At 32.6% G+C, this 16,425-nt stretch overlaps 1 protein-coding gene across 4 annotated transcripts in view; it reads left to right on the forward strand.

Moving 5' to 3' along the window:
• Nucleotides 1-16,425, forward strand: part of BICD1 (BICD cargo adaptor 1) — a 249,590-nt gene that overhangs the window by 195,008 nt on the left and 38,157 nt on the right. The window lies entirely within an intron of this gene.

Here is a 16,425-nt window from a genome sequence, read left to right on the forward strand (position 1 = left end):
GGATATATACAATAATGATTCAATTGTCAAAAAAAACCGAAATACTTCTAGTTGAGTGGCATGTCTCATTTATACTTTGGGTAAGTTTGTCTAATTCATCTCTGTGGGGTTTTTTTTTTTTTATTCCTTATTGGTCTTTTAATTTTCCTTTATTTCTGTCTGGTGACATATCAATCCTGACATTTCAAAAGAAGTATCTGATCTTCATTTAATAGATTCAACTCATTATTTAATGAAAAAAACAGAGCACTTCATATATACTTTTGATTTAAGTATGTGCCAGCTGGGTTACATTATCCTTGAGAAAGTCATTTCTAACTCATATTATTGTTAGAAAACAACTGCTTCTAAAACAGAGGTAGAAAAATACAATTTTTTCTTTTAATGCCATTGTAAATAGTGTTTCATCCTCTTCTCTCTTTTTTTTCTTTCAAATTATTATAAATCATAGTTCTGATGGATTCATTGTATACATTCATTCCAGTTAATATTTTTAAACATTGTTTAGTTCTTCTGAAGTAGAGAATTGATTGCTGATTTTTAACATTTCTCTTTTAAAAGACTTTGAAGTAAAAAAGTTTCATGAACATTGATTTGAGTTTGACCAGTTCATTTTATGATGTTTCTTAGAAAAAAACAAACTTAGAAATTGTATGGAAATTCATGAGTAGCTTGCAAACATTATAAGAAAATGTTTTGTGTTTCTTAGAATGTATTATTTTTTATTTCCATGATGTTAAATACATTTTTGGCATTTATGATCAGTATATCTTTGGTCAGTAGCCATATTAAAGCAAATAGCATGCTTTTTCATTTAGAAATGTGTCATTAAGGTTTTTTCCCCCCTGCAGGATACATTTCAAAAAGCATTCTTGCATTAACGTAATAAATTCTACAAAACACAAGAAGACTCTTGAGAATGTGTATCACTAATCCTATCATTATCATTTTTAGAAATGTTATTGCAACTTTCTGAATGATAACTTAACTAGCAGGAGAATAAAAATATTCTGTAGCACATTAATCATCATTAAATATAGCTGAGACTAAAAATATCTTTTGATATAATTGGGTAGGTTATACTTGGAAAGCCGGATATTTTGCTTTATTCTTATCAATAATTTCACAGAAACTAGCATATTAATTGGTATACTTGGCATACTTGAAAAAGATAAAATAATAGATATCAAGCTTTTGTATATAAAATGTTACAAGCTAAAAAAACCTAGTCATCTTTCTGAGTTTCAGTGTACTTTAAACTTGTTTCCTAAAGGTAAACGTTGTAATTTTTCTTATTCTTAATTTTTCTTATCTGCTAATATCATTGCTAACTTAATCACTTTAATGCAAATGTTTATATTCAATCTTTGCTTATTCCTGTTTTTCTATATCCTTTATGGTTTTTAAAAATATAATTTAATGTATATCTGGAAAGGGCTTAGGACTATATGAATATTTTAATATACTGATTGATACTCCAAAGGGAATATCTTTTTCTTCTCCCCATTAATAATTCTGTCCATTGACTAACTCAATATTAAGCATTTTTATAGGTTCAGTGAGGAATTGTTTTATATTTATAACAATTGATACAATTTTAATATGAATAATAACAAGGAAAAGCATCTGAACCAAGAAATAAAGAAGTATGTTGATAACAAAATGATAATTATTTATGTTACTATGTTTGTAATATTTTGATATTTTTAAATTAGTATACATAACTTTTAACACAGAGATGTAAAATAGGAATTGACATCTTGGTCTATTGTCTAGTCTATTTTCTTCATTTTGATGATGAGTAGTTTGAGACCTGAAGACATAAAATGAGTTGCGTAACTATTCAACATAAGCCCATAAGGGACTAAAAGAGATCTAGAGCAATCAATCCAGAAAAAAAAGATAACATACATCAGAAGATATATCAAAGACTATCTCAGAGATAAAATGTATATGTTCTTCAGTTTATGATTTTGCTACCCATTGAATAATAATAATCTTTGACTTTGAAGTTAAATTAACATTTAAAAATTGTTAAATCATTGTATAACAGGGTTACCTCTTTAAAAAATTCTTATTGCTAGAAAATATTGCTGTGAAAATAATCAGGCTAATAAATAAAGAATAGACCATTCTCTAACCTAGATCTACATGCAAAAATGTTATACTAATAGAAACCTGGAATGAGTCATTAGGTACATTAATTACATAATTAAGTGAAGATAAGAAAATTTCCAACTGGGCCTAGACAAAACTAAATATGACAAAATCCCCAAATACCACGGTGTAGTTTGTACTAATACAAACTAAAGTCTCTTCCAGGAGATTGCTATCATTATTGGCTTATTATCTCAGGTAGTTTTATGGTATATGAGCCAGTATGTTTGCTACTATGAATGAAAGAATAAAAGATATAAAATATTCCTTCTTCTCAAGGACAATATATAGTCTAATAAATGAAATAACACATATGAAAATTTACCATATGAGAGATCTATGAGTATTATAGGCATGAAGCAACATAGGAGGTAGTAATCAAGTGAATGAGTATTTAAATGAGAATGTATATAGTAAGGCAAAGGAGTCTGAGAAGAAAGCAAAAGAAGAGATCATAAAAAACTGTGATAGAAATTTTGCTGGAAAAACTTTGCACTGTTTTCATTCTCCAGGATTATTTAGCTCTAATATACGACTTTAGCTTGAAACCTTTGTCTTTGTATCTGATATTCAAGTAGAACCAGAGAATAGAACAAGTACACTATTAACAAGTTGTGTTAATTCCTGGGTTTTTGTACTTTTTACTATTATATGCTTTTTCACTCTTCACACCTCAGAAATATACTGCACATTTTTTCTGCCAAATAAGCAAGTTTCAAGATAATTATTATCTTATTATCTCCATTTCTGCTATCCATTTTCTTTTTTTTTTTCTACACATCTAAAATACCTGCTTCTGGAAAAGGAAGCTGTTGCCAAAAATGTAGGGAAAATTTTTCCTACATTTTAAAGAATTCTTTTTTCTTCCCCACATCTTATTCCTTTTAGTTCCTTCTAGAATTATATTTCAATGGATACATGATCTCATCAATTTGAGTAATCATCTAGTCATATCTTCCTGACTCCAGACCAGACTTACCTGCACAGGATAGTGGGCTTATCTTTATTCAAGATGTTAAAACAGAGATCAGATGATGATTTGTTCAGTATGCTGTAGTATAGATTACCTAATAGAGGATGAGTTGGATTAGATGATTGCTGGAATTCCTTCCAACTCTTGACATTCTATGATCTTTTGCCATTGTAGATATTCACACCAAAACCCATCCACACCTCTCGTTATGTGTTAAGAATTTACCCAAACCACTGGAAACTTTCCTCCACTTCATTTAGTATTGCATGTATATATGTTGGGTGGACATAAGTCCTATATTAAATGATAGTTTCTTTAAGTTGTCAAATTGCAGTTTTCAGCAATAATTTGGTAAGAAAACAAACTGTATTAGATTTTAAAGATTAAGTAATCATAGTGGAACAAATGAAAATAATTTTAGTCCTCACTGTTGAGCAGCAGAAACTGCTTCAAGAGGTGCAAATTGTTCTAGAGAGCTCATTCTGCCTTTCAGTCTCACCCTTCTATCTTCCTCCTTCTGAATTCCTTCTTTTTCTTTTGCCTAATTCCTTAAAATAATCAAGGATCTAATTCAGGGAAGGGAGATATGGGGAGAGGAAGGAGCAGTAATCTATTCTCTTTACCTTAAGACCAAGTTAAGAGATAGCTGTGAAAATCATAATTTTCAAATTAACAGTTCTATGCTCTGCTTATATTAACTTTATAATTATAATAGGATTCCCCTGCAGGTTTGGACTGTATATTTCAATAATTTTTTTTACAGAAAATACATTTTCAAGTATTATTTATTTCTTGCTATTACATTTACTATTAATCAAGTACTTGAAAGACCATTATTTTATATTGGTTGTTTTCTCTAAAGATGCAAAATAGGGGCAGCTAGATGGCGCAGTCATCTGAAGACAAAAGGACCTGAGTTCAAATGTGAACTCAGACACTTAACATTTCCTAGCTGTGTGACCCTGGGCAAGTCACTTAACCCTAATTGCCTCAGCAAAAACAAGCAAAAATAATAATAAAATAAAGATGGAAAATATCTTTTCTGAACTGTCATCTATTAGCAAATGATAGCAAAAAGTTCACTTATAGAATTACCTTAAAAGTATTTCTTTCCATCACTTGAATTTTTGTCCTCCAGAGCTCAATTGCCTTTTGGATTTTTTTCAAATGATCCTAAAAGTGCAAATCAAGGTAAGAAAATGGGAAGCTTGGGAGGAAAGAGATCCCTCTTGCTAGAAGTTTTCAAGCAATATGGAACAAAAACACTTTTCATTTTCAGAACATGATATCTCCCTTCCCCTCAATGGTTATAAATACCTTTGCTATTATTTTTGAAAGAAAAAAAAAATGAGGGATCTTGTTCTGTTTGCTTCTCACAGTTCTCACAGAACTCACAGAAAATCCATATTCAAAATTTTAGAAGGAAGAAGAAAACAATGTAACAATGAACAGGAAGAGACAAAAATAGTAACCAAATCAAGGAAGGTAGAAACCCAGAATTTAAAGGCATGATGCATAAGAACATTTTGTTCTCACAATGCTACTTTAAAATGTTTATGAGTATGTCTTGTTTGCATATGGGGAAGGGGAGAAGAATCTAGACTCATGGGTGGCATAATGAGTGAGACAGATTCAGAAAAACAGAAACAGAGAATGCAATATATCTATTTCTGCACTTTTCCATTGGGCTAAAACAAATTACCATGTTTTACATAATTATAACTTGTAATATTGTGAATTAAAATATATGTGACCACTTCAGATCCTGAATCTTTAACAGTGCTAATAACTGATAATATAAAATGTTGGGCTGCATCTAATAAGATGATATTTACAAATATCAATTTATAATATCATTTATTTACAAATGTAAATTTTTCTGGATAGTTTTTTTTTAATATTATAAATACAGATTAGGAGAGATATAGTTAGACAATAGATATCATAGGGAAAAAATATCTAGCAGTTGTAGAGAACTGCCAGCCCAATATGAGTCAATAGTGTGATTTAGTGGCCCCAAAGCTATTGTGATATTAGGCTCCATCTTTAAAAAAAAAAAGGTAGAGTCTCCAGGACTAATGAGGTAAAACTCCCAGTTTACTCTGCACTGGTTAGGTTACATCTGGAGAGAATTTTCTTCAGTTATGGGCATTACATTTTAGAAAAGACATTGAGGAAAATTAAGATAGTAAAGAGCTTTGAGATTATTTCATGTAAGAATTAAAGGAACAAGGAATATTTGTCCTAGAGGACACTTGGAAAAAGAAAAGATGCGATAATATCTCTGTTTTCAAATATTTGTATATTGAAAAAGAGTTAGACTTATTTTACTTGATGCCAGAGATCTAAAACTAGATGGGATCTCGGGGACCATCCAGGTCAACTCCCTCATTTTACAGATGAGGAAACTGACTCCAAATGAAGTTAAATGACTTGTCATGCATCACATAAGAAAGTGTCTAGGGGAGGCCCTCTAATTTCAGAGGTTTCGTAGAAATAAATTTAGGCTTTATGTAAGGAAAAACTTCTAAGCAATCCTATCTAAAAGTAGAATGGGGCTTCTTGGTAGGTAGGTTCTTGCTCATTACTAGAGGTCTTCAGACAAAAACTAGAAGATTATTTATAGAGAAGATGCTTATTCATGCCCATCTTGTAATAAATGGCCTCTAATGTCAGAGGATCATAAATTTAGAGCTGGAAGGAGCCTTAGAAGACATCCATTTTGTTTTCAGATAAAGAAATTGCATTCCAGAGGAATAACATTATTTGTCCAAAAATCTCACAGGCAGGAAATTGAAGAGAAGAGCTGCAAATGCATGTCCTTTATCTTCAAATCCAGTGTTCTAGTCACATGCTATCCTTACTAATTTTGAGATTCTGTGTGATTCTGTATGAATTCATATAACTGGTTATTATTAGAAAGATAAAAGATATAGCTTCAGAGTTTACTTCAAGTTCTTCCTCTCACACATAATGCCTTACTCACATGGCTTAACTTCTTAGTACCCAGGTAACTATCTAAGACCAAAAGAAACAGAACTGATCTGCAGTGATAGAGGAAATTTCCTATTTTAGGAGCTCCCTATGTCAATAAATCATATGTCCAAACAATAAAAACCTCACATAATTACCTTAAATTTTTTCATCCAAATAGGGACATAAAAGGAGAAAATAAATTTTTAAAAAATCTATCTCTAGGAAAATTTATAAATAAGATTACTTCAGAAGTAGGCCATTCCCCAAAACAAAACAATAATTTTTTTTTAAAAAAAGTATCTTTCTTTTGGATAACATAACAAAAATAAGTTAAAGTGAGAATATAATAAATAATAAATTCACAGAATTACCCCTAAATTCTAAAGTCTTCACTTCATTGGTACTTAAGACATTTTTGAATTTTATTTTATTGTAGCTGGAAGAAAGCATTTATCTTTACTGCATATTTTCCCTTATTGCCAAGAAAACAATCTATGTAGTAAGAATTTCATGGAGTTTCTCTATCTTGGTTAAGATTTTGCAATTTCAAGACTAACTCTAAGTAATTGACTGAGTCCTTTGATACTAATTCACACTGACCAACCCCAAAAGGAAGAGGGTTTCTAGAAAATCTAGAATATACCTGGTACATTCTTGGGAATAGTGGTGCAATAAAATAATTCCTCTAGGAATCCAAATCTATACAGGAGATAAGGTTATACTTGAGAAGATATTTGATGAGCATAAAATTAGAGCAAAGAGAAATTTGGTTCTTGATATCTTCTCTAGACATAATTCTATAAATAACTTGGACTAGAGACCTAGAATCAAAATACCCTCCAATTCTGCATACTACACCCCATGCAGGTGAATCATTGACATTCTTACCCTCTTAATCAGATTCCATACAGACTTAACAAAACATCCTCATCTTATCTGATGATGGACTTATTTTAATCAGTTTTTTTTGGCAGGTAGCTGACATGGTAGATAGAGTGCCAATCTGGGGTCAAGAAGACCTCAGTTCAAATCTGAACTCAGACACTTAGCTGTGTCACCCTGTTTGCCTCAGTTCTTCATCTGTAAAATGAGCTAGAGAAGGAAATGGCAAACTATTCCAGTATCTTTGTCAAAGAACTGGATATGACTGAAACAACTGAATAACAACAATAACAAAATATATAATATTTTATATTAGTCATCTCAGGTCATTGTCTCACTGACAAATTTTTAAAGTCACCCTAATATCATAAACTGCACATTAACATATGTATTTTTATGGTATGTTGCCTTTTGCAAAAATTTCCACAATAGTATTTTATAATTTCTCATCTTATAAATTTATATAAAATTATAATGTGATATTTTGGAACTCTTTTAATTCTTGAAGGAGACCAATATGTACCAATTCATCTAGACAGGCTCTTTTACAAAACATTATAGGGGAAATGCCTTTCATGTATGAGTTGGACTAAATAAACACTGATGTCCCTTCAAACCCTCAAATTGTTTGATTCTGATTGTCTTATGTTTCTCTCTAAATATAGGCTCTTTGAAAGATGAAAATTAATACTCAGTCTCTCCTAGAGCCATCAAGAAGATGCCTTCCTTCTTACTTTTTCTTTGCCCTTCCCTAGCCAGAGGGCCAGCTACCCAGATTCTATTAGCTCTGCCATTTGGAAAGAACAATATGACTAGTCACACTACCTATATGAGATAGGAATCAACCATTCAAATTCTTCTGGTAAGGATTTCCCAGCCTTATCATCTGCCTTGCCTCTGTGCCTTCTAGACCCCTGACATTGTCATCTGACCACTAATACAACCTAAGAAACCCTGGCCTTGCCCTTCACTCTTTTGCTATGCCTTAGTAATTCCATATGTTCCCATCCATCCTCTAGTTATCTTCTAACCATGCCTTCTTTACTCTATACTTATGATATTGATTTTTTTTTTAAACTAAGCTTGTAATATTATGAATTCATTGTAATTCTATTACATATTGTCCAATTAGAATGCAGCTTAGCCTTCTATCGTGTAAGTTATTAATTAGCACATGCCCATCAATTAAGGGTCTGAAAAAAAGCAAAATTGGTTTACTTCAAAATGTCAAAATGCTGATAATAAAAAGTTGAAAATCTTGGCTGAATTTTTCTTGAAATCCTGTGCATTTATTCATTTTTGCATCCCTACTAATTAGCATTTCTTATAGCAAACACTTAGCTAATGTGTGTTGTTTTACAATATTCAGAATTTTCTATAAAAAAATGTACATATAAAAGCACTGAATGTGTTAAGTATTTATACATAACTATTACCAGAAATCTTTTTGACAGTTTTAAGTGGGCATATAGTTAATTATTGTTTTTCAAAATTTGTACCCAATTAGCCATTTTATATATACTTTTACATCAAACTATGATTTTAAAGGAAGAAGGAATAGATAGATCTTCTGTAAAGAAAAATGTCAAATTCTAAATGAAAAAATTAGTTTCTTTCACTTCTGCTTCCCCAGTACCTAAACAGAATGAACTGGACAACATAGTTGGCCATAATTAGCACTTTCAGTGCTTCATCAAGTAATACAAAACATTCTTGTCTAGGCTAAAAGCCTAAAAACCATCTTCAAATCCACTTTTTAAGACAACCTCTGTTAGCTGTCCTAAGGATAATTAGAGGAAGAACTTGAACCTTGTAATACAAGGCTCTTAGAAGTGAAGTAATAATTATCTCATAGTGATGGGATAGTAGCTGATGAGGCATATACTGTGGAGGCCACTGTTGAAGAGGGTGTGATGGAGAGGAAGTTAAAGCAAGCTATCTGGTAATTTCCTATTTCATCTGATTATTTTTACCAGTTGTTTCTTCCACTTGTTAAAGAACTGTCAATATCCTTTAGATTTTTATCACCATGGGGCAAATTCAAAGTCACACTGTTCTAGTAATGATTTTGGCGAATTATTTCCAAGGTTCCAAAACTTTTAACCTTTTGAGGAAACAAGATATTATAAGAATATGTCAACTATTTTTGAAAAAAATAACTGAAGAGGCAACATGTACAGCAATAGATATAGCAAATAAATAAGGAGTAAGTCTCAGAGTCAAGATGAACTAGGTTTACAGACCCACCTCTGATATGTATTAGCTATGTGATCCTGGGATAGCCATTTAAGGTTACACTTTTATTTTGGATCTTTTCTAGCACCCTAATCACATGTAAATTGTTCCCCAACCTTAAAATCAATCAACCAGTTAATCAATAAGCATTTATTCCTCCTTTATTATGTGGAAGCTCTTCTAAGAACTAGGGATACAAAAAAGGGATTAAAAATGATTCCTATCTTCCCATCATTATCTTAGCAGTGTCTGAGTGGTAATATATGCATTGGGAGCCATAGACTGGATTCAGCTTAAAGCTTACACAATTTATGAGGCAAACATAAAAAATTGAAGACTCCAGCAAAAGGACTTTCAAGATTTCAAACATTCTCTAAGCTTGAGCCTAGTTTCTCCTATATTCAATAGGTATTGTGGGAGAGTATCACTGATATTTGGTGCACAGGATTTCAAATAATCTCAATTATTTTTACTATAATTTCTTACTAAATAAAAGCTAATTGATTCTGGTTGACTAAAAGATATTAATTCATAATCATGTCTAGAAGCACATTGATTAGAGCTAATAAACTATTAGAAAAACATTAGGAAAATACCTATTTCCTCAAAACTAACTCTAAAGCCAAAGGAGGATGTAGTAGTAATGATCCAAACATCAGTAGAGGTGAAAGTTAAGATCACCCAGAACAAGTACATATATCGCCTGACTCCAAATCCAGATGTTATATTTTGTTTTTTCATTGAAAGACATTCCTTTTTGCATAAAAAGACAACATCCTTTGAAAACTATTTTTAATAGTTTAAAAAACTAATTGTTTAATTATTCCCTGACATGGGGAATTTTTGAAAAGGAAAAGGTTGAAGAGAAGTAGTGAAAAAGATATAGATTATAATCAACACGGTAAAAAAAAAGAACTTTAATATTTTCAAAAGGAGTTAAGAAAGACAAAAGACCTAGAGATATATTGCCTCTAGTATGAAGATTTTAAGAAGGAAAAGAAAAGAGAGGAAAATTGATAGAAACATTGCTTATGTATTAGTTCACACATTAGAGCTCACACCTTTGAGAGTTCACATATTAGCTCACACATTAGAGTTCACAGGTTTGAGAGATTCACAAGTCAGAAACCCACAATCCCACTCTCTCAGAGGAGGAGTCAACCTTTGGGTTCACACCTTTAAGAGATATATAAGGAGCCCTTGGAGTCAGAAGTAAGTTAGTTGAAGAGATAGAGAGCCAGAGAGTTCAGTTGGAAGATTGAGAAGTCAGGAGTCGGAGTTGAGCTTAGAAGCAAAGGACTAGCAACAAGAGCTCTCAGAACCAAGGAAAACCGGGCTATTTTGGAAGAGACAATAAAAGACTGTACTTTAATCCCTGGCTGCATTTGACGTGATTATTACTTGAAACTGAAACTAAGGCTGCTTCCAGAGAACCTCCCCAAGAAACCAGCACCCAGAGAGAACCATTATATTTTAGAAAAAAAGAACACCACACTTATCAATGCAGTGAGAGCCATATCTTCAAAAGACCTTTGCTATCCATCTTCTGACAGAAAAGTCATGGATTAAAGGTGCAGAAAAATACATATTTTTTAATATGGCTACCATGTTGTATTCATTTTGCATGACTATACTTATTAAAAGGAATTTTCTTTTTCCTTTCTCCAATTTTTTAGTTAGATGGTAAGGTTAGTTAAGAAGAGGAGAGGGCCAACAATAATGATGCAAAAAAAAAAAAAGAGTAACATTGACACATTTTTTTTTTAATGTCAGAAGGGAGCAAAAATAAATTAAAAAAAAAAAGCAAAGGCAATCAGGAAACCTTTGAAAGTAACATAGAATTATTTTTTTCAAATTGAGTTCTATGAAATAGAAATTGAATATACAATCTTTCTGTTCTGTGTATATGAAAATGCTTTTTTGTATTTAATTTCAGAATAAAAATAAGTTTTTTTTAAAAAGGGGATTGATTTAATTTTCCATATAATTCCAAAGAAAATCATAGTTCATTTTAATATGAAATTTTCTGTAACTCTTCATAAGCAAATATGAACTTGAATATCTCAAGAATGAAAATAATGCAGTTGAGCATATAATCTTTTCCAATTTCATAAAACCATTAACATTGAATTTTTATTAGATGAAATTTTATAGCACTAAACTTTAAAAAGTATGGCTCTTTCCACTGTAATCTTGTGTCTTTCAAAATTTTTCTTAAGCTCTCAAGAATCATTTAATATTTTTTATTCCTAAAGAATAATCTATATTCTACATGGTGTAGTATATAAAGTCATCCATGTAGTAAAAAGATAAACATTAAAGTCCAACCTTTGAGGCAAATTTGCTTTGTTTCTCTAGGCAAATTACTTAATCTTTTAGTGGTGTCCCAGATGGCTCTAAATTCATAAATTACAGAAAAGTTATCTGCATTGATGAAGGTGATTTTGTCCTCCACCAATGATATCATATGAGCTTTACCTCCTTCTTTCCTCCAAATAAAGCTGAACAGAACTAATCTATTAAATTGACCTTGGCTATTATTATCCTTGGGCATTTTAAGTAATGCAAGTTAGAGAGAGTTCCAGTCTGGAGTCAGGAAGATCTTGAGTTCAAGTATGAACTCACTTACTAGTTGTGTGACCCTGGGCAAATAATTTAGCCCTGTTTATCTCAGTTTCTTCATTTATAAAAATGAGCTGGAGAAAGAAACACTTCAATATCTTTACCAAGAAAATCCCAAATGTGGTCATGAAAAGTCAGACATGACTGACATTGTTATGCCACAGTCTCCTTGAATTTTTCTACCTCAGTTATTTTGTCCCAAACCCCAGGCTATTACACCACCCTTCCTTCTTATTCATCAGCATATTTGATAAGGATAAAAGATCTTATATTTTAGAATATCAGATGCCTCTCCCCATCCCAATCTACCAGAATATCAGCTTTCCCCATCAGAATATTGGTGCCTCTCCCCATTATGTAATTGTTCCTATCATCCTATAAAGAATCTCAATTCGATATTGGATACTTGAAGACGAGAGTCTGATCCAACCAATTAATTAATTCTCCAATAAATTAAATTATTATAACTCTCTAACCTCTATCTTGCCTCAATTTCTCTGGCATTACAACATGAATAAAAAAATTAAAACTTATTGTCCTCAAAAAGTCAGTCATCTGCTTTCTCTTATTCTTCTGACCACCACATCTCAATTTCCAAAAAACTTTATATTGATATCAACTTCTGCCAAGCTGGAAAGGCTTCCATTATGAACTTTTCTAAGTATTAAAAGGTTTATTGTAAAGTACAGGCTAGCTTCCTAGAGGGCTTCAGGGTTAGCCAGAGTCAGAATAAATTAAAGTCCTTGGTCTTTAGGGAGAGAAGTGAAGGAGGCAGGCAAATTGCCACAAGGCTTACCAAAGATCTCTCCTGGATGCTCAAGTTCTGAATCCAGCCTCTCTCCTCCTCCTCCTGCAGCCAAGTGATTCTCTGCCCCTCACTCTCTGCCCTCCAATCCTTGCCTATGATTATCTTAACATCAAACATTCAGCAAGCACCCAACAATGAGAAGAGCCATTTATGCAAACATATGCTAATAGAGTCATTGTCTCACATCAAATAGGTAATTAGCCTTAAGTGCTTGGTTGTCTGATTCAGGCATACTTTTTTGGAGTTTCAGCCCTCTACAATTCATCATTAGAAGATTTGTCTTCCAAGTAGTGAATTTGGAGGGCATAGCAAGCCATGAAACTCATAAAATTTCAAAGTAGCTCTCAGTTCTGTGTGACCCCTTCTGCTTTACAGGTGATAGGAGCAGAATATTGGAATGGGTGGCAAGGGCTACATTAATTTAACAATAAATTGTAAGGTCTTTATTCAATGGCCTGTGAATTATCATACTACTGGAGGAAATAAACCATATTTACAGTGATACTCTCATTATATGCAAACCAGAAGACATAAAAAGTTGTAGCTCAATGGAAGGACAGCTTATAAGCTATCTTTGGAAAAGCAAATAAAAATGTATATAGGAGCACAGAATATCAGAGTTGGAAAGGATCCCAGAAGACATCTTGTCCAATCTGTACCTAAACAAGACTCCACTCTCCCACATATCCAACAAGTATTCTTCAAGCCTCAACTTGAGGGAACTCACTACCTCCTGAAAGATAATTTTATTTTTAAATATCTTTCATTGTTAGAAAGTTTTACTTTATCTTGAGCTAAAATGATTTGGAGAAGCAAATGGCAAGAAAACCCCACTAAGAGTCTTAAAAAATCAGAATGACTGAATGCAGCAACAATAAGGTGATTATTTGGGTAGGACATCACAGTCCTACAACTTGGCAACCATAGAACTTGGCACTAAGAATAACTAGTTAAAATAAGATACTATTAAATCAGTTCCTTCCTCAACCTGTTTCTCTTCCTTCTCCCAAAAGTCTCACTAACAGCAACAATGAGTCAGTGTCCCAGCGACTCTTATCTTCCCTCTGCCCTATAGAGCAATAATTTCCTTCAACTGAAACTACCTTTAATGCCATTTGCCCTAGGTTCAATTTCCTGGGCTTAAAGACTCCTCCTTATGGCTCTGCCTTTTTGTGGAACAGCAAACCACTTCTATCCAAATTGAAATCAGAGACTTTCAAGGTAGAAAAGCAAAAAATGATTTATTACTGAATCATAGAATATATTCTACAGGGAAAGGGCAACTCCCAACAGACACGGTGCAGTCATTATGTAAACTTAGCACAGAATTCCCTCATTCTCTTCTGACCTTTTCTCCTACTGGCTGGAAGTTCAGGCTCATACTCTAAATGCAGAAATCTACTAAGGATCTACCTAAAAATCTACACAGAGATTAAGAACAAGAAAGCTAATGATACTAGACAATAACACATTCATTTACTATATTAGGAACTTAATGCTGAGAAAAGGAGAAAAGGAAAGGGAGAAAGGATATGTCTGGGGGAGAGAGTGAGGATAATAACTTTGTCCATCCCTGCCCATCCCATTTAAATTCAGATCATTTGCAAATCAAGACATCACCCTCTTGATGTTACTGATATTTGAGAGCAAAGGATAAACAAAAATCTCTGAGTAGGAGTAACTGCTTGACCAGGAGATCCTACTGGCCTTTATCCACACCCTTTATCCTCCTCCTCTTTCTCTTAATCTTCCTCTTCTCTCTTCTCCTTTTGTCCACATGAGGAATCATACCTTTAGACATGGGTGCTCTATCCAAAGAAATATAAATTTTGACCATTTATACTACACAAAATATCTTACTGTTTGGGGCCTAGATCTTTTTTCATCCTTACTTATTTACTTTATTATTGTTTTTTTTTTTTTTTTTAATATACAAATTGGGAAAATGAACTCTTTTGTCTTAAGCAGTTTTTATGTATGATTTATTGAAACAGTTCTGATAAACCTGGCTTCCATAAAGCCCATGGGGATTCATATGGAACTATGCCAAACTACTCTGGCCAATAATAGGTTTCAGCCCAAGGCTCACCTGCTCATTGTTTGGGTTTTGATGGTTCTGGGTTAATGTAAATAACAATTGTTTCTGTTCTGGCCAGAAATTCTGAGGGCTTTCCTTTCCCAAATTGATTCTTTTAAGACAAACGAGGCCATCTTTTGCCTTGTTTCTCATCCATTACCTCAGACAAACTGAGTGCTGAGAAAATTCCTCTTGCTGTCTGTACTTTCTGAAACCAGGATCTCCCAATTTCTCTCATTATTGCTAATAGATCTTAGAGTTCATGCTCATGGCTAACCACTATAGTAAAATATATTTGCCACTCCTATCTACTATACTCTCTTGCAGATAGCTCCTGAGTGAAACTTTATGTATAGAAATTTTTCCCTCATAATGCCTCAAACTTTATGGCTTATTCTCAGATATTAGGCTTTTTGATCAACTATTCCAAAATTAGAAACTTCCTGTCACTGCCTTAGTATTATAGTTGCCCTATTATATGTAAAAAGATCTTCCACATAAATTGAACTTTGAGCTACCTCTTTTTCTTATTCCTTTAACCACTAATCATACACTTTTATCTATTACTTGCCCTTTTGCTGTGAGACTTTTCAGTTAATCTGAAAATAAATATTTTTATTATTTTAAAATGATTTTATCTTAAATCTTTAATAAATGCTGAGATTTTATCTTAAAGTAAAATTCATCCATAATAATAGTAGTTTAAATTTATGTAAAACTTTATGCTTGGAAAAATTTTTATCTCATTTAATTCTCATGATAATCCTGAGAAAGTATAACTATTATTATTACAGTATTCCCATTTTACAGAAAAAGAAACAAGGTTAGAGAGATTAAGTGACTTGCTCATAGTCACAGTTAGGAAATAGTAAGTTGAAGGTTAGCACTCCTGTCTTCTGATCCTAAATACAGTGCTTTTTCTGTTATACCAAGACTTCTTTACCTTTCTCCCTTTCTTACAAGACTCTTTTATTTGTTTTCTTTGTTTTTTTCCTGTTCCTAAATTGGAAACTGAAAGCATATAGTACTTGGTCTACAACTTTCATCAGTATTCAGATTTGAGGGCTCTGAAACAGAAAAGGTATAATCCAAACAATTATACAGGGATTACAGAGCTGTGCAAGTTAAAGGACTTTACTACAATGATAATTTTTCATTATACCATAGATTATTAGAAAGCAGAGTACTTTAAAATTTATAAGATTACTAGATCATAGGTTTTGATTTTAAAATTGACCTCAGAATTCCTGTAGTCCAACTCCTTCATTTTAATTAAGAGAATGTGAAGGATGCCCCTAAGAAAGGCTGAATGATTTTCCTCAAATTAGTGGAATCAAATAAATTCCTAGAGATTTTGTGAATGGGGATTAGGGAAAGATGGAAAGATGCTGAAAGTCTTCCTATCTGAAAGTTTCTGGCCTTGTAAAGTTTATTTTCCCATTTCATTTAGTCTACTTGTCTAAAATCAGCATGATGAGGCTAGTGGCAGTCAGAAAATTGTTAAAATCCCTTTATGATCGGCACCCAGGTTCTTCATGAAAGAATTCATGAACCTGAATTATTAATTGGCAAAAATGAAAGTTTATTGTTGGCTAGGAAGCCAGTTTTACTAAGAGACTGACTTCTTTAGTAGCAAAGTCCTATTAGGGAAATGGAGGCTGGCACTGAGAAGAGAATGCCTTCTCAGGGGCCAAG

This window comes from Sarcophilus harrisii, chromosome 5, assembly GCF_902635505.1.
Source record: "Sarcophilus harrisii chromosome 5, mSarHar1.11, whole genome shotgun sequence".
NCBI lineage: Eukaryota > Metazoa > Chordata > Mammalia > Dasyuromorphia > Dasyuridae > Sarcophilus > Sarcophilus harrisii.